The sequence below is a fragment of the Xyrauchen texanus genome, chromosome 39, assembly GCF_025860055.1.
Source record: "Xyrauchen texanus isolate HMW12.3.18 chromosome 39, RBS_HiC_50CHRs, whole genome shotgun sequence".
Classification (NCBI taxonomy): Eukaryota; Metazoa; Chordata; class Actinopteri; order Cypriniformes; family Catostomidae; genus Xyrauchen; species Xyrauchen texanus.
Window position 1 is genome coordinate 26,652,917 of NC_068314.1, and position 20,830 is coordinate 26,673,746.

The following is a 20,830-nucleotide window of genomic DNA, read 5'->3' on the forward strand; positions in this document are numbered from 1 at the left end:
CTTTATAAGAGCAACCAATCAGAGTTGGGAAAAATTCAAGGACTGGCTCAAATTTCAAAGTGAAATTTGAATTGATATTGAACTGGAATTTGAAATTTGGAATGACAGAAAGAGGAATTCACTGAATTTCAAAGATATTCACCATCATTAAACATGCTCAGAGAGCACGATATGGCCATGGAGGGATAAGAGGCAGCCTTATAATAATGTAATATTATTATTACTACTACAATTATTATTATTTGCCCTCTTCCTCCACCCCCCACCCCCCCCCACCCCATTCTTAATGAATTGAGTTTATTATTATTGTCATTATTATTTGTTGATTTTAATATTGTTATATTATACATTTCTAGATATTCTTTTGTTTATATGCTTCCACCCCAACACCCAGATACACTTACACACAACACACACACACACACACACACACACACACACACACACACACTAATATATATACATACAGGAGACAGACTTGTCATGTTGGCCTTTGGTATGTTTGTTTGCCTTGGTTATTTTGTATTTGTTACATGTAAATAATGTCACATTCTTTGTTTGCATAATAACAATAAATAAATAAATAAAAACATGCTCAGAGAGATAAACAAAAAATTTGAAACTTTGAATTCAAGTTTCTGCGATGGACTGGCGACCTGTCCAGGGTGTCCCCCGCCTTTCGCCCAATGTTAGCTGGGATAGGCTCCAGCCCCCCGCGACCCTGTACACAGGATAAGCGGTTGACGATGGATGGATGGATGGATGGAATTCAAGTTTTGTGACAAAATATAAGTAATTACTAGGGCTGTGTTTAAAAAATTGATACAACGATACATTGTTATGTTCATCATGCTGATATGTGTATCAGTGCCGCTGCGTCCATATCAACATTAAAACACATTAAAAGTTTGAGTGTAGCAGCCTATCATGTCTTTCATGCAATGCAAGTTGACTGTTTCGATCACCTGAGCAGTAGTACACCACCACATTTAAATTAGATGATACTCTTGCTACTGTCTGCAAATCTCATATATTTGTGCATTTTGCCTTTTTGGCTGATCCTAGCAGCTGGGAGTAAGACATGACTCACATGATTTCCAAATACAGCAAAGCCATAATGAACCTCCATCTTACAGTACATTTGTCGAGATAAAGCCAGTGATATTTGCTTCTTTTACTCTCACCCTATTTTTCGTACAGTGGCAGATAATTTAGCTCATCTTTTCACTGACCTGTACATTTCGGACCAAATTCAGGTCTGAAGAGGGCAAGAGTGACATTTGACAAGAGATGTAGTTGCTTAGACACAAAAATGCGTGCTTGAAGGAACACATTTGATTACATTTTGAAGAACAGACAAAAGAAAAGCAGCTGGTGACCGTGTCTGATTCGATTGAGATGTTCAATGGCGCTCTGTCGCTCATGAGTACAGTGCGAGTGCTTCTGACAGAATGTGCATATGAAGAGTTCCCTTTCGTAGGAACTCGAGCTGCATCATCGCACTGGGACACACCCTGAGTGTCACATGGTCTGAAGCCCTTGTACAATCATGCCAATGTATTGGCTAGTGGCGCTTAAGCAACGCCCCTAGGAAGCTATATCACGGGCTCTATAAAAGTGCTCGCTTTGGCAAAATCGAGTACGATTTTCTGTTTTCAGTGCACAATCTCGTCTGGCCCATGTTGTACCAACGACTAACGTCGAAGCGAGGATAAATATTATTCTACATTTTGAGAGGCACCACAGGATGCAATTTAAGAAGTGACTCACATCGTTTTATACAGCACAATTTCAGAGCAATTTTAATGTGGTTTTCTGCAAACATTACAAGGGTCTGACGGGGACAGTGGCGCTGTTCGAGGCCCGCAATTTCTCACCACGAGGTGTTATCCCCACTTGTTCCAGTTCCAAAGCCTCAAGATTGGAGCTCAGTTTTCGGCTTTGTGTCTGAGAAGATTGGAGTATGAATGTACATTGGATTCTCCCTCGTGTTAGTCGCCGTCATTTTGTGATAAACAAGTGTGCGAAAGAGTTACCATGCATGTCTTGCATTATAACAGCTGTATAAGAGTATTCGTCGTTGAAGGTAAAGTAACAAATTGGCCCCTTTTTCCCTATTGTTTTTTCTGTGTCGTTCTGGGAGAATGCACAAGAATAAGGCAATTGAGCGTTTTTTGGCTTTCTCTCTGTCCCCTCCCCATTCGAAGTGTATTGCTCGTGGTGGAGGGGATCATGCATGGACTAGTGAGCAAGGCCACAGAAAGAGGGAGCTGGAATAAGAGAATAATTTCCCTGCAGAGTGATGGTGAAACAACACGTGAGCACTTCGTTATTTTCAGTCAGCTGTTGGATCTCTACATGATGGTTTTGCAATCCAACCAAGTGCATCGCATTAAGGAATACTTTGAGCTAATATCGGCTCCGTTTGGAATTTCCCTCATTTTACCCCTCATTTTACGCGCGCTGGGTAACAAGTTAGTCAAGGTGATGCCTTGAGTGTTTCGCGCTATCTGGGTGTTTCACGCTATCTGGGTACTATGCATTGTTCCCCATTATATGTTGCGACCTGTTTTGTTCTTACCCAGAACATATAAACCAGAACATATGAGCGAAGCAGAGTGGTGTGACACTCCACTTTAATAACTAGTACCGCTCAAGCTCACCGGTAAAAAAGCGTTCGCACATATCCCACTCCGGCATTAAGATTCTCTGTAGTATACTTGTCCAAGCACATACAGTGGCTATAGTGGCCCAAGCAACTGGCCCTTTGCCCACATGGGCTGAGGTGCCCCTCTGGGTGAAATATAGACTATAGGCTAACATTTATTAAATTATCACATGCTTAGTAACATACACATCTGAAATTATGTGATTGTAATGTTGTGTTTTTTATATAAAATGTCACTGTTTATTTTGGACTGGTTTTCAACTGCTGTTAGATAATCGGGACAACCAGACATTTGTTATCATTTGTAATCAGTCAAATATTTATCTATTAGCACATAAGTCATTGAACATCTTCAAATAATGCCTTAAAATAAAATTTCAGTTCTAAATTACCTGTATTTACTTTAAACAAGTCATCCATGCCTCTACAAGTGATAAAATATATGTGCGTTGGCACAGAAACCTGTATATGTGCAAATTGCGCTTTTCAGTTTAAACTGGACCCGAGTGATACAAGCAATCCAGAAAACCACAATATTTTTAACTTCAAAGTTTGTTCAAGTCATTTATGGCTATAATGAAAAAATGGACAGGTACCAGGAAAAATATTGCAGGTAAAACTGAAATTCATTGTTTTTCAGTTGTCTCTGCAGAATGCTTATACTGTAGATTTGATACATTAATAGGTTTCTGATTTAATGCTATCAGACTTTGGGTCTGTAAATTAAAATTAGCAATTTCTCATCCTAATTTTGTGATCAGTTTTAAAGGGTGTAGTAATTTATCCAGAAAAGAGCAGTGAATGTTTTTCACTTTTTCAGTGTTGTTGCTTTATTAATATTCCCTACAATTTTATATGTATGAATCATATTCAATCTAAAGGACTGTGGTTATTTATATAATAATTATTATATTAGTAGATTCCATGTGCCCCCTTTGTATTTCCTTGATATTTTAAGCATTATAAAGTTAATCTGGACTTTATATGCATCAAACGGTCAAGTCTTGTGCATGTGCTTTTTATATGTACAGCAAGGTTAAACCATGGATTTAACAAATAAAAAATATTTGTCCTGCATAAAGTTAGATCTTGACCAATATATATTAGATGAAATTATGATTAATGAAAATTATTTAATTCACAAATGACACAAATTATAATTTTTTTCTAGTGTATAAACATTAATAGATTTTTTTCTCCGCATGAATGCAGCAAGCGATGTCAAAGATGTTATCTGCAGCCACTAATCTAGAGTAATTTTTTTACATTTCACTTATCATTAAGGTGTGGATTTGGCTTTGGGAAACTGACCAGCAGTTATGTGCCACTTTATCCCGAGCAGAAATCGAAAGCAACAGCCGGTCGATTAAGTGAGATGATTCTGCTATGAAATTCTGCATTTATTTAGGCTTTCAGGTTTGCAACTTCACTAAAACAATGTTAGAGTTCCATAACCTCAGGCCTATTGCTTATTTCGCAGATTCCCAAACCAGCATATCACAAAGCGCATTCTGGGTTGAGCGAGCGGCACAGAGCGAGCAGAGTGGAATCTTCAAAAAGGTGCTTTCCGCTCTGCTCACATGCTCTGGTATAAACAGATGTTTACTAGAAACAACTGTTATATTAAATTATGCTCATGAGAAATTCGGCTTAATATTAACTTGTAGCGCAATACGTATTTTAATGTGGCCTCTGTATCATGATGTGTATCGTAAATTGACGTTATATGTGATACCAAACCCTAATGATTACATAATTAATTTTGACTAATTATTCCTTATTCTTTGATGTCCCTGATGTGGAGAATAGTTTTTTCAACTGATTAAATATTATTTTTCTCTAAACTAAATTAATATTGTAAAATCAATTAACACTAATAAAAACACAAAAAATATTTTAATTTTGCCATACACCACCACAATCCCTATTATTAATTGCTTAATTCCATCATCCATATAATGACAGTTCATTTATTAAACATAATAAAAAATCTACACTTAAGAGTATGTTGAGTAAATTGATTTCAGTCATGAAAACGTTAAAGATTTAGAATTTGAATGTTGGTATGACATATTGATATTGGTCTTGGTGAACTAGGTCTGCTAGGCTGCTGCTACTGCTGCAGAGCAATACAGACAATTGCTACTGCTAGAACATAAGCATGTGGACATGCTGCTGCTACTGAACAATTAGAAAAACACAAGAAATGCGGCATCAAGTATGTATGAAATGCTGCAGCACAATTTAAATGTAGCAGATCTAGACAAGTGGAGCTGGAGAAGTGGAGGGCTTCAGAGAAAACGTTTGCAGTGCACTGCAGTAAAACTGACTTACTTGCAAACTGAGCAAATTTAATGTTAGGCAGAGAGAGAGTATGTTAGTTGATTTGCTACCCAACTTCATGTCAAAGGACCTATCAGTTACACCATCTGAGCCGATTGTCTTGACATACCACATGTGATCAAGACAATGATACGCTAACAAATAACAAGTTCAAAGAACCTATCAGATTGTGCCATTCAGAGTAACTCTTCATGTTAATGTGGGTATAACGTATTGATAGGACATTGGTCTTGGCAGACTAGATCTGCTATATTGCTGCTGCTGCTGCTGCTGCTGCTGCTGCTGCTGCTGCTGCTGCAGAGCAAGTAGAGAGACTTGCATCTGCTAGAACATACACAGATACATAGATTTAAACATATGGACATGCTGCTGCCCAAATAGAAAAACAAAAAACATGCTACATCAAGCATATAGGACAAGCTGCCGCACAATTGGAAAGAAATATAATACCTCAAAAAAGCAGGGAAGCTGCACAAACTTATTAAACAAAACACAACCTCCCAAACAAGCAGATCTACCACCAAGACTTGTGTACTGCTGCTGGTCCGAAAAGCCATATACACTGAGTGTATGTGTAACGGGAGCCAGCTGGTAGATAGCTGTGCAGTGTGTAAACCTCACTCTCCTGACCTCAACAGGTGCACTAGCGACTGACGCTAGAGGCTGTAGCCTTTAGCCTCCTTGTTAAAGCACCCGCCTCCCACGCCGGAGATGTTGGTTCAAGTCCTGTTCGGAACGGGGCGATCAGGACCAGTTACATATGCTAGCTAGCCTTGGCCTTCTTGGCAGAATGGCATAACACTAATTAACAAAATCTCTATGTGTGTCTGCGCCTGCTAGGCCGAATGGTTTAAACGGCAAGTGACCTGACTCATAATGTGCATCTGGACCAAGAAAGCCCAGAGATTAATTAACTAGTGACTCAAGGCCTTTGCACACTAAAGGCGATGCGATTATGACAGGTGAATCGCCAACAAATGGCCCTTTCATATAGAAAGCCATGCAAATGATTGTCATCAGCACATTCACACCTTTACAAAAGGTGGTGCTTCAAGCACAACTCTTAAGACTCACACCTTGTCTACACCGGACATGAGAGGTGTGTTCCATCAAAAGCAATAGAATCCATTATAATCAATGATGCTGTCTACCATGGAAGTGTCTGTTGCAATAAACAGTAAACGGCTCTCCCATTCTATTTTTAGCCCTCTATTGCAAGGGCTGGTTCTACTACTGACAACAACAACACAAATTAATGATTTAGAAAGTTAGTGTTAACGTGCCTGGTGCAGATCGCCTCAAGTCGTCGCGATCACATCAACAGACACGCCCGTGGTAGACAAGGTGTCAGTACCATAAACTATCATACCATGACATTTGAAATATTAATGAATGGAACTGTTTACTTACATTTTTGATCAGGTCCAAGTGTTTTTAACTGCCACATTTCCTTTAATGACATTTCCTTGGCAAAGCTTGAATTGTTTTGTGACTGCTTCACAAGTAATCAACGATGATATCAGTAGACAAAACATGCTATCGACACTAAAATATGCTGTCGACACATCCACATGATGCACATACATAGTCCAAAGTACAATGAAGATGCACACATCCAATATCATCCTGCACTGAGGTGCACATCACTGGAAACCAGCCACGGCCTGTGCATTTTAAGTCTAGGCCTTCAGTGCGATTCATGCCATTAAGAAAACGCAGTTTCACAATTAATAAGACACTGTATGCATTCATACATTATGTGGCAGTCAACTAATAATACTAATTGTCATTTTAAAAACACATATCAGCGCAGAGAAATGTATTTATTTAGGCTATAAGGTTTGCAACTTCACTAAAACAATGTTAGAGCTCCATAACTTCAGGCCTATTGCTTATTTCGCCTGATTTACATTTAGAAAACTCCTGATGTTGCTCAAACAACACAAAAAGCACATACCAATTAGCTTGAAGTGAAAATCAGTCCTCCGTTCCTGTTAAATTAATCAATCTCATGATCATGCAGAACATCTCTGGTTTTAAATCCATAAGGGACTCTTTCTCAATGGTGATATGGAAGTGAAAGCCGACTCATCAACAAGATATCTCGCTCTTTGCTTTCAAATTACGTACATGACTTAAAGCATGATTTAGTCACTCAAGGCCAGCTAGAAGGCCTATCAAAATATCATGGAACAGAGCTCCATAACCTCAGGCCACACTAGTGTGCCAGGAAAGATTGTCAGGTGTGCCGTGGAAAATTTCAGGTTCCACAAAATAAGAGACTAATTTTTCAACAATATTTCCTAACAGCGCGATTAAACTTTGCAAGAGGTCACATTGGTGCGACTACAAAGATGACTGTATTTTAATAATCAAGATCCTGATAAAAAGAAAGAAACCGTGAAAGAAAACAACATTTCTTTCATTTGGACTGGTGCAACCAACTCAAGTGCTGGTGCGACCATTTGTAGAATTTAACACTGGTGCAACCACTCTTAAATGTTAGTATGGAGCCTTGTAAATAAATATATAAATATATAAATATATATATATATATATATATATATATATATATATATATATATATATATATATATATACATTTGCTGTGGCATTGGAAGAATTAATTTGCAAGAACAAATCTAAAAATAAGAAATTATGCAAATGTTTTTTTTTTTCATTACCCAATTAGCACTCTTGCCACTTGCTTGATTTCATTATACACCGTACCTACCTGACTTGCTTTTTGGATAGCCTAATTTCAAACATTACGAGTAAACGAGTAAAATGGACAGAAAACATGGAAGTTCTTGAAAAGGAAAAGTATCAATGATGGTTATGTGGCACAGTGGGATAGAGGTGTGCCATGGTATTTGTTTAATTGTAAAAAGTGTGCTGTGGCAGAAATAAGGTTGGGAAACACTGTGTTACAGTATGTGCTTTTGCACGTATTTGTGTTGTGTTCATGTTTTGTGGTGTTTGTGTTTTCTCCACAAGTCTGTAGGTGGCATTGCAAGAAGGAGATTCCCCGTTCCTGGAAAGGTTAAATGCCATCATTGGGGATTTCTAATAAAAGCTTAAATGGCAGATCTCTCTTAGTCCTGCCTTCTACACCATAGATCATGACATTCTCTTAGATAGGATTGCGAATCATGTTGGCATTTGTGGACAGGCATTAGCTTGGTTTAGGTCCTTTCTTTCTGACCACTACAACTTTGTCTGTGTAAATGAGGAACTGTAAGCTGAAATTAAAGTTAAGTATGGAGTGCCACAGGGATCAGTTTTAGGTCCTCTGTTTTTCTTCTTATACTGTATATGCTTCCCCTCGGAGACCTTATCAGGAACCATGGAATTAATTTTCACTGTTATGCCAATGATACCCAACTTTATATTTCTTCAAAACCCAACTAAATTTCACAATTTTCCAAATTAACAAATTAACAAAAAAAAAAGTGTATAAATTATATCAAAGATTGGATGGCTAGTAATTTCCTTCTACTCAATTCTGATAAAACAGAGGTGCTAATTATTGGAATGAAAAATTCAAAAACAAATTATAATAATAATAAAACTAAAATATAATCAGGCTCTTGATAGAAGTACTATAAAATCAACTTCTAAAGCAAAAAATGTAGGTGTTATATAATCACATTCCCAATATTTGTTGATCTGCATTCTTCCACCTTAGAAATATTGTTTCGACAGTCGTAAGTTTCGACACATGCTATCTGTTTCTGATGCCGAAAAACTAATTAATGCGTTCATGACCTTATTGTAATGCTAGATGGATGTCCTGCAGGTTTAATAAATAAACTTCAGTTGGTTCAAAATGCAGTAGCTATAGTGCTAACTAGAACCAAGAAATATGATTATATCTGCCCCATTTTATCTGTATTAGTTAAGAAGCTTGATAAATGACAAATGGTACATAAGTTTGTCATGGTTTGGAAAACCACAAACTCAGCAGGCAAGGCACTGAGAAGGCAACTCAAAAATATATTTTTTTTTTTCGTTAATAAACCAATTAGGTCTCTTTGATGTTTATTGTAACTTAATATATACACTGAAACGTACATAAACCCCCCAGGGAATATAACTGAGCTCATAAGCACCAGAGTCCCAAATTTCAAAAGTGCCATTTTGAGGGATTTACAGAGCCTGAAATGAATCACAGGTCCTTGTTTGTCAATTATAGACTGATCTGTGTTGCAGCGATTTCTATCTCTGTTTTAATTGCCTGTCACTCACTTGCCATCCACAGCCGGTATCCTGAAATACCCTCAGGAAATAGTCGATAGATTGGATTAAACTTCTACTTCCTGGGAGACAACCAATGAACTGATGCTGAATGCTGTTAAACACATTGACACACGTACACACAGCCAACACACAGCTGTTTAAATAGAGATACTGCCTATCAACAAAAGAAGGAAGAAACTAGAAAGTCCAGTAGAAAAACAGAAATAATGATCTGCTGTGAAAAATAAAAGATGTAACCACCCTGCATACATTAGTAGTGAGAATGATAGAGAGATTAAGCTAAAGAAAGTATCAAATCCACCAACATTTGCAACTTCAGGGCTGTGGTGCAGTTTGTTTTGATTTTAAGACCCGGCTGGTGTGACCGATGTTGCCACGGTTACAAGGTTGTTACCATCCCCACATAGAAAGTAGGATTCATAAGGCTAATAAAAAGATAATTAAGATGGCACATGGTTAAATTGCTTGGCTCAAATTAAAATGCCTTATGAATAGCAGACTCCTACACTGGCACCCACTCCGGATCCAGTGCTTTTGTGTTCTCACTGGCCACAAATCTCATAATTGTCCAAATTCTGCAAAAGCCTTAATGAAATTCTGGTGTTTCTTGTTTTAGTCGAACTTTAGTATAGATAAAATGTATATGACAATTTTTACTGAGTTTGATGCACACATGTTATTATTTTCTTGTTTTGATGGATGGATGGATGGATGGATGGATGGGTAGGTAGGTGAGTAGGTATGTAGGTTGGTTGGTTTATTGTTAGGTAGGTAGGTAGGTAGGTAGGTGATTTTAGCTTTTTTGAATTTTCATGCCAAAATCAATGTTTTTTTTATAGCTGCAATCACATTTTCTATGTTATCGTTTTTAAACATCTTATTTTATTTTCTGTGCCAATTTTGCTGCTATTGTTTATTACAGGCATTCCCAACCCAGAAATGTGAAATGGACAAATGGTCCATTTAGTCCCCCAAAACAAGAAAATGTGTGAGTTATATTATCAATGTGCAATGCAGCAGTAGTTCTTGCATGTGAACTGAAGTTAATGAGTGCTTTTCTTTTAAAATGTGTAGGTAAATGTGGCTTATTCATCAATGAACTTGTAGTTCATTTTAGCTATATACACAGATAAGACTATGATTACCCTTTAGAAATGTGACTGTTAAGCGCCCCTCTCTTTTTCCCTTTAGAACTTTCTCTATTTCTCTTTTGTTCTGGAACCCAGTCATTGCCTGTTCTTCCATCTGTAGCCATTACTGTGCTCCTATATTCTATTCATTCTTTCTAAATAATTTCTTGCTTTGATTCACTAATTCGCCACTTTTTCTATTGTCTTTGTAAATATAGGGTTTACACACCTTTTGACGAATTAATTTCTATGACTTTTCCATTACTTTTCCAGTAGTTTGTGGCTAATGAATAAGGACTTTTAAAAACTCTTTTATAGAACTTATACTCATAAAGTACAATATTTTGAAGCTGAGTATAACTAGAGATATTTATATGAAATATAGAACTTTTTATGCCTTTCCCAGGCATGGAAATTACAATTCCCTAATATTTGTAGGTTTTACATGATTGCGTGTAAGCTGTTAATATAGATTTTCCTCAAAACTCGTACATTACATGGAGCCTATACTGAATCTGACAGCATCTTGTCATTCTGTCATTCTAACCAAAAGTGATTGACTGTGTGGACAGGGATTAATTTCTGTATTTGAAATGATTTTCAAGGAAGCTATATCAAAGTGAGCGGCCCTCTGATTTGTGTTTGAAATGGGCACAATTCTGTAGCTGGCCTAATATATGCTCTTCTAACTGAAGGAGGATTTACAAACTCACACATCCTCAGCTAAGGTCCTGTCACTCTCCTTCAGCCTGATACAAGTAGTAAGACAGGTGTTTTTCTGGTTCCAGCAGATGTTGTCTACTCCAGTTTCTACACAAGTGATTTGAAAAAACACACAACTACTCTTTCTTTCAGGCCAACTCTTGCAGGGTGCTTTGGGATTAGTCATTTTCATCCAAAACAAGAAAACAATTTTATAACAAAAATCCATTTACACATTCAAAACCAGACTCTGATAATCAGACATTGTTTTTATGCCCTAACCGAGCATAACGCAACAAAGCCACAAGTGACAATCTCTTCCATGTTAATCTAAGGAATCTTGTTGTGTTGCAAATGGTTAAGACACATACAGTTGAAGTCAGATGTTTACATACACCTTAGCCAAATACATTTAAACTCAGTTTTACCAATTCCTGACATTTAATCATAGAAAAGATTCCCTGCATTAGGTCAGTTAGGATCGCTTTATTTTAAGAATGTAAAATGTCAGAATAATAGTAGAGAGAATGATTTATTTCAGATTTTATTTCTTTCATCACATTCCCAGTGGGTAAGAAGTTTACATATACTTTGTTAGTATTTGGTAGCATTGCCTTTATATTGTTTAACTTGTGTCAAACATTTTGGGTAGCCTTCCACAAGCTTCTCACAATAAGATGCTGGAATTTTGGCCCATTCCTCCAGACAGAACTGGTGTAACTGAGTCAGGTTTGTAGTCCTCCTTGCTTGCACATGCTTTTTCAGTTCTGCCCACAAATTATCTATTGGATTGAGGTCAGGGCTTTGTGATGGCCACTCCAATACCTTGACTTTGTTGTCTTTAAGCCATTTTGCCACAACTTTGGAGGTATGCTTGGGGTCATTGTCCATTTAGAAGACACGTTTGTGACCAAGCTTTAACATTTTGGCTAATGTCTTGAGATGTTGCTTCAATATATGAACATAATTTTCCTTGCTCATGATGTAGTGTACTAGTACCTCTTGCAAAAGCACCCCCAAAACATGATGCGGCCAACCCCATGCTTCACTGTTGGGATGGTGTTCTCCGGTTTTCAAGCCTCACCCTTTTTCCTCCAAACATAACAATGGTCATTATGGCCCGGTTCGATTTTGTTTCATTAGACCAGAGAACATTTTTCCAAAAAGTAAGATCTTTGTCCCCATGTGCTCTTGCAAACTGTCTAACTGTGCAAATAGTCTGGCTTTTTTATGGCAATTTTGGAGTAGTGGCTTCTTCCTTGCTGAGCAGCCTTACAGGTTATGACGATATAGCACTCGTTTTATTGTGGAAATAGATACTTGTCTACATGTTACCTCCAGCATCTTCACAAGGTAATTTCCTGTTGTTCTGGGAGTTATTTGCACTTTTCTCTTGGAGACAGAATATGTCTCCTTCCTGAGCGATATGTTGGCTGCATGGTCTCATGGTGTTAATACTTGCATACTATTGTTTGTACAGATGAATGTGGTACCTTCAGGCATTTGGAAATTGCTCCTAAGGATGAACCAGATTTGTGGAGGTCCACATTTTATTTTCTGAGGTCTTGGCTGATTTATGAATTTGAAGGTAGGCCTTAAAATACATCCACAGGTTCACCTCCAATTCAGTACACCTCCTATCAGAAGCTAACTGGCTAATTGTCTAAAGGCTTGGCATCATTTTATGGAATTTTACAAGCTGCTTAAAGGCACAGTTATCTTGTATGTAAACTTCGGACCCACTGGAATTGTGATATAGTCAATTAAAAGGGAAACAATCTGTCTGTAAAGACAGTGTATGTAACTTCTAACTTCAAATGTAAGTGTGTGCTAACAGTGGAGCGACTTGCTTAAATGTCCACTGCTTACCTGACAAGCATTGTACAGCAGCTGGTGCTCGAACTTCTTAATGCCAAGAATCTGTTGGAACATCTCATAGAGCTGGTCCTTGCTGAGAATTAGCTCAGAAGCAGCACTGGCTGTCATGCGTTGCTGATGCTTGCATAGGTCTTCCTCACCTCTGAGGATTGTGTCATACTTGGCCATCCACGAGCTGAGGACCGTCTCCTTACTCAGGCCATCGATCTCAGGTAGGCTGCGGACACGCTTCTCGATGTGTTTCTTGAAGACCTCACGGGAGTCATTGGCTGAGCAACCACCGCTCTGAACCATGCGGCACACACGGTCACTTTTGAGGAACACCTATGATCAACCAGAAATCTAATGTTACAATAACATTAAATATTTAACTTACTGTTGCAGCATTTTATTACAGGATATGAAATATCTTAATACATTCATTTATAAAAAGTTGTGTTGAAAAGTTCGAAACCGCATTTAAAATTACGGTTTAATGTTGAATTTTAGAACTTAGTTCCCATGCCGATTTAATGCAGTAAGCCCTTAAACCCTCAAATGAAAGTAAAAATTATGACTTACAGCTCAAATAATACACAAGTTTTAACAGAAGAATTAAGGTAAGTGCTTTTATAAAATGATAAGCTTCACATTTTTGCCTTTAAAGCCTCCAAAAATCAGCCCCATTCACTTCCTGTTACGAATCCCGCCTCCGCTGTTCATTCTACTCACCAGAGGACTCCATCACCTGAGTATTGACTTTCACTCTATAAACTACATTTTTCATAACCCCGTAACTGCTCATCAGCCAGAGGGTGTAGCTATGTACGAGAACAAGCTGAGAGCAGTTCTGGATTGGCCACAACCCACCACATTAAAAGAATTGAGGCATTTCCTAGGTTTTGTCAATTTCTACAGGCACTTCATAAGGGGCTTCAGTACTGTGGCTGCGCCTTTTCACTTCCATGACTAAGAGGAAAAGTTCACGACCCATGTAGTCTTCAGTTGCTCTCCAGTCCTTCAAAGATCTCAAAACCTGTTTCACCAATGCTCCCATTCTTCACCATCCTGATCGTCCATTCATTGTTGAGGTCGATGCATCTAACACTGGAATCGGAGCCATACTCTCTCAACAGAACTGAACACCTCCTAAACTATTCCCTTGTGCCTTTTATTCACGCAAACCCTGCTCCGTTGAACAGAACTATGATGTCGGGAACCGAGAGCTACTTGCCACAAATCCCGCCTCTGTTGTTCCTTCCACTCGTCACCAGAGGACTCCATCACCTGAGTATTGACTTTCACTCTATTAACTAAATTTTTCATAACCCCGTACCTGCTTCTGATTACATGCTCACCTGTTCCTCATCTTCTCGGCAATATAGGACTCTCTCTCTTGCTACCATTGCGAAGTCTTGTTTTGCCCTGCATACATTTCTGAGCATTATTCCCTGTTGTTACCTAGCTGTGTTTGATACCTGCCTGATTTCCCTCGTTCGATTCTCTGCTGCCTGCTTACGTTTACTACTGTTTACCAACAAACTCTACACCAAGGCTGAAAAATGTGAGTTCCACCAAACCTCTGTTTTGTTTCTTGGCTATATCATCAGCCAGCGGGTGTAGCTATGTACGAGAACAAGGTGAGAGCAGTTCTGGATTGGCCACAACCCACCACATTAAAAGATTTGAGGCATTTCCTAGGTTTTGTCAATTTCTACAGGCACTTCATAAGGGGCTTCAGTACTGTGGCTGCGCCTTTTCACTTCCATGATTAAGAGGAATAGTTCACGACACATGTGGTCTTCAGTTGCTCTCCAGTCCTTCAAAGATCTCAAAACCTGTTTCACCAATCCTCCCATTCTTCACCATCCTGATCGTCTATTCATTGTTGAGGTCGATGCATCTAACACTGGAATCGGAGCCATACTCTCTCAACAGAACTGAACACCTCCTAAACTATTCCCCTGTGCCTTTTATTCATGCAAACCCTGCTCCGCTGAACAGAACTATGATGTCGGGAACCGAGAGCTACTTGCCATGAATCCCGCCTCTGTTGTTCCTTCCACTCATCACCAGAGGACTCCATCACCTGAGTATTGACTTTCACTCTATAAACTACATTTTTCATAACCCCGTAACTGCTTCTGATTACATGCTCACCTGTTCCTCATTTCTCGGCAATATAGGACTCTCTCTCTTGCTATCATTGCCAAGTCTTGTTTTGCCCTGCATACATTTCTGAGCATTATTCCCTGTTGTTACCTAGCTGTGTTTGATACCTGCCTGATTTCCCCCTGTTCAATTCTCTGCTGCCTGACTACGTTTACTACTGTTTACCTGGACTACTACTCTTGTTTGCTGTGTGCCCTGATCTCTTGCCTGTTTGTGACCACCCCTTTGATTATCCTTGGATATCGCTACTGCTGTTGACTGACCTTTGCCTGTTTACCTGTTTTCATTATTATTAATAAAGCTGCACATGGATCTCAACTCCGATGACTCATCATAACACTTCCATTATAAGTGCCTCAATGTAATCTCAATTTTTGTTTTTATTTTAAGAAAAGGAGGGACAAGTTGAAATACATTTTTGTGGTATTCAACAAAGAAATGCTGTTGAATGAGTTTAACTTATATTGTACATAAAATATTCCTTTTAAATCCTTTGTACAAAAGGTCAGATATCCTTGTTTCAATTGAAGCATACAAGATGCTCTTTGGAGCTTTCTCAAACCATGCTGGGAAAACATGGAACATCAGGTTTTGCATTAGAAGTAATACACCAGCTTGAGTATGTGCTGTCTTTAAAGCAAAAGAGAACATACAAAATATTAAGAAATGTAATTAAATTAAACTTTTTTTTTTCAAAATTGTTTTGCTGATGATATTTTTTGTAATTAAAACTCATATTACATTTTTAAAATGCAGAATAGAGGCTTTTTAGTGATCTCACGCTTTTGTAGCCCAATGCATTTTTTATTTTATTTTAGGTTTTGTTGACATCAAATTAATACAAAATACTCCCTTGTAATAGTAGCATCAGATTATAGATTTCAGGATGCAAGACGCATTTTGTAGTGTAAGGTTTATTAAACCAAGCAGGCTGCCAAGTGTAAATAAACCCAGTGATGCTAAAGGCAATAGAGGCCAATGCAAGTACCTCTAGTCCAGGCTATTTCTCTCTTTTCCCAATAAAGCAGTTTTTCTGGTTTCAGAAGAATTGGCTTCAGGTCAGCATGACCTCGTTAAACGTTACTGAGGCACTTGAAAAGTACTTTGATCTAAATGAAAATATTTCCCCTGTGTCATATAGACAGATTATGTCAAGGCCTGATTCATAACTCATCTGGTAGTCCAGCTTGCCAATAACTTGTGAACAATCAGCAAAGGGTTTAAGGTTTAATATTCATTTTATATTGATTCATAATAAAACTAACTAAATAAAAAACATTCCTGGATAAGCAGGGGAGATGAGTTGACAGAGAGAACATCCAGCACAAATTCAATAAGTGTATCAGGATTTAATTTAATTTAAAAAGCTGGCTTTGGCTGTGACTGAATACAAAGGCATTTGGCTCATTAGTTTCACCTCATTAAATTACCCAATATCCCAGCCTTTCCTTTCCTATTCACCTTTTCTAGGTCACAAAAGATAATATCTCACCTTAACTATCATTAAAGGCCATTATATGTCACTTTATGATTATTTAGTTTTCACAAAGGCAAAGTCTTGGTATCTTATTAGGCAAAATACATATTCTATTAATCTCGTATTGAAGTAGCTTTCGATTTATATACACTATATGCAAAATTATAAAAGATTGTGTGCCCCTGTTTACCTACTGTAATTGTTTAGCATATACATGGATTATTCTGCTCATCAAATCAACACAAGGTAGACAGCTTAACATCTTCCAAACAATCCCATTTAATCTGTAATATGTTAATGGTAGGAACAGAGGGTTTGATTGGTTGTTCTCAAAAGTAAGGTGCCTTACTAAGCCTTTCAGCACCACCATTGGTCCAGAGTACTTTTACTTCATAAATGCTATAAGTAATATTTCACCCAAAAATTAAAACATTTACTCACCCCAATGCCATCCCAGATGTGTGAGACTTTCTTTATTCTGCAGAAAACAAATTTAGATTTTTAGAGTAATATCTCAGTTCTGTAGGTCCATAAAATGCAAGAGAATGGTGATCAAAATTTAGAAGCCCCAAAAAGCACATAAAGGCAGCGTAAAAGTAATCCATAAGGCTCCATTGGTTTAATCAATCTCTTCTGAAGTGATATGATAGGTGTGAGTGAGAAACGGATCAATATTTAAGTTCTTGTTTTACTCTAAATATCCACTTTCACTTCCACTTCCACATTCTTCTCCTTTTGTTTTGTTTGGCAATTCACATTCTTTGTGCATACGTACAAGGTGGGGCTAGTAAAAGGTGGAGATTTGGAGTAAACATTGACTTAAATATTGATCTTTTTGTCATTCATACCTATCGTATCACTTCTGAAGATATGGATTTAACCACTGGAGTCTTATGGATTATTTTATCCTGTGTTTATGTGCTTTTTGGAGCTTCAAAGTTTTAGTCACAATTCCTTGCATAATATGGACCCACAGAGATGAGATATTCTTCTAAAAATCTTAATTTGTTGTTCTGCACAAAAAGTCATGCACATCTGAGATGGCATGAGGGCGAGTCAATCATGAGAGAATTTTCATTTTTGGGTGAACTATTCCCTTAAAAGGTGCACTTTTAAAAAAACTTAAAATTTACCTTAAGGAGCACTACATGATCAAACCTTTCAATTTAATTTTGTTGCTGTAATAATGTATTAACTTTGATTCAGTGATGTTAAATAATATCTTTGACTTGAACAAAGCCAGTTAATTTAGTGGATCAGAGTTGATGCAGCATCACACAAAAGCAAAAGTTAACCATTGCCATTGTAGAAATGTTCTATTCTCAGGAGTACTACATGTGTCACCCATGATTAATTCATTTTGCAGGGAAAGTTGATGTACTCTCAACATGCAGCCACAATGAGTGGAGACCACCCATATGTATGATAAAATTGCTAAGCTTATTTGTCTCACAAGAATGTACATATTTTAAACTTATTTATAAAAAGTATATCATTTTTTTTCTGTATAAAAAAACACTTCAGCTCAATTTCACTGTTGTCTTACCACCTGCAGGGTACAATGATTTTCTGTCTGCTACAGCAATTTACTTTATTACTGGAAAGTTGGTTCCTGTTTTTTTATACAAAAGAACTCAGGAAAAGTTCATTTACTGTAAGATCAGTGTTAACATAAGCTTATTATACATCATGATTTGATCCCCAATCAGCACTCTTAAAACAGTAAGTCAACCCCAAAAATGTATATTACGGATGTCATAATCTACGCATCCTCATTTTGTTCCAAACACACATGACTTTATTTCTTGTGTGGAACATAAAAGGAGAAAGTTTTATGAACATCCTGGTATTGATGTCTGATGCACGTTCATGAGGTCAATGAGAGAAGCTTGTTGGTGGCTCGCTAGTCCATGTGAGAGCATTTTTTTTGTTTTTTTTGTTTTTTTGCTAGTTCTTGCATGAACAGGCAAGTCACTGTGAATTAAATTCTCGTCAATATTTTCTCTAAGAATAACTGAAATTTTGCATTGTTTCTTAACAAAACCTATTGTATGCATGGACTACTTTTATTATACATTTGTGTACTTTTAAAGATTTAAAATGAATCACTATCAACTGCCATCATATTCCAAAGACAGACAGGGTTGTTCATTAAAATGTCTCCTTTTGCAAAATAAAGTCAAAAGGCCAAGTAGCAACAAGAGGGTGAGTAAAAAATGGCAGAATTGAACTCTTCCTTAAAAACTTGTTTTTACCATTTATTTGCAGATATATATATATATATATATATATATATATATATATATATATATATATATATATATATATATATATACAGATAATTGGGAAAACAAATTGATAGATCAGCTAGTTTGACATTTATTGGAAGTGTAAGCCCAGACTTGTTGCATCATACCTCATAGTAGCTTTGGACAGCGTTGATGAATGCTTCATCTGCTACAATCTGAGTCTCTCCATTCAGGAAGGCCTGAAAGCGTTCTTTAACTGTTTGAAGCTGCTGCTTGCTGATCTATGAAGAGAAGAGAAGAGAAGAGAAGAGAAGAGAAGAGAAGAGAAGAGAAGAGAAGAGAAGAGAAGCTTATGAATAAATAATTAAAAATGCTCAAAAAATGAAAAGACATCAGAAAGTTAGAAATCCATTTTTCACAACCATTTTCACTGTTAATAGCATCTGTTAGCTATAGCCTGAAACATCTTTATTCACAAGAGTAAAAAATGGACATGCCAACCAGAATTACTCAGCAATAATGTTCTGTTTGAGTCGTTTATTGCTTATTTTTGCGCTGACAGATCAGTTTGACTTTCACTTAATGCTATTATTTGAGTTTGTAGGGATGAATGTGGATATGATGTCAATCTGCAAAACCCCAAGAGATCTTACCCATTTCAAATTCCAGAAACAGATGAAATTTCATCCATGAGGCCACATAAAACCCTTAGACAACTGTAACAGGAGACATTGCACATTTCATGACATTATAGAGACTTTGATTTGGAAGAAATGTAAAACAAGCATCTAGATTTCAAAATCCCAACACAATTGTCAGTACCGTGTGCTACAGCTACTAATGTGTTTTGCTCAATGTATTGCTACATACAATATGACTATAAAAAGATTCTCTTTGTGTTGGAAAACTTGTCTTTTTAACAGTTAAGCCTTGTCTTCGTTTCTTAATGTCTGAAGAGCTCTGTTAATGTTCTGCTTAGCCAGTATTCATGTTCCATCTACGACACAGAGGCGTTCTCCGCTTCGCTAACATTCACAACACACAAATTATTAAGAGGCTGAGAGCAGTCTAAATCTCTTGTCTCATAACTGAGTCAGGGAATTGATAATTATAGAGCTTATTCTGCATCTCTCTCCTCCCTCACATTTTCTTTTTCTTTAGTGTGCCATAAGAATTTACTCAAATAAGCTGCTCGGTTTAAAATTTGAGCTTTATAGTGTGAAACAACTAATTAGAGGGATAGAACAAATGCTAAATAAGAAAACAGATGAATTTGATTTAGCAACAGTTCAGTTATTGTGCACATACAGATTGACATACAGATGCTATTAACAGTGAAAATGGTTGTGAAATATTGATTTCTATCTTTCTTATGTCTTTTCCCTTTTTGAGCATCTCTGCCTGCATCACCTCAATCTATTGATGGACTACACTCTTGAAATGGAATACATAGACTATCAATTGCCAACAAATGCCTTTATCAGCCAATTAACAAGGACGATTGCATCTATGTGAACTTCTGCAGTTAATCCAGGATGGACTTCAAAGACATTGGTCATTAATCTTACAGTTCATACAAAATCTTTGTTTAAACACTGTCCCTTAACCCTTACTTAGTTTAATAATTTTAAACCATGATTTGAACTATACATAAGTAATATTGGCATTATATTAATGATGTTAGTCAGTGGGGAACTGGCCCACACAGTGAGTCTGGTCTCTCCCAAGGTTATTTTTCTCCCAACATCTTATGGAGTTTTGTGTTCCTGGGGTGGCTGTGGCTCAGTTGGTAGAGTGGGTTGGCCACTAATCGCAGGGTTGGTGGTTCAATTCCCAGCCCACACGACCCCACATGCCGAAGTGTCCTTGGGCAAGACACTGAACCCCAAGTTGCTCCCAATGGCAGGCTAGCACCTTGCATGGCAGCTCGGCTATCATTGGTGTGTGAATGTGTGTGTGAATGTGTGTGTGG

At 37.4% G+C, this 20,830-nt stretch overlaps 1 pseudogene; it reads right to left on the reverse strand.

Annotated features, from left to right (window-relative positions):
• Positions 1 to 20,830, reverse strand: part of LOC127632371 (calcium-dependent secretion activator 1-like) — a 160,082-nt pseudogene that overhangs the window by 120,926 nt on the left and 18,326 nt on the right.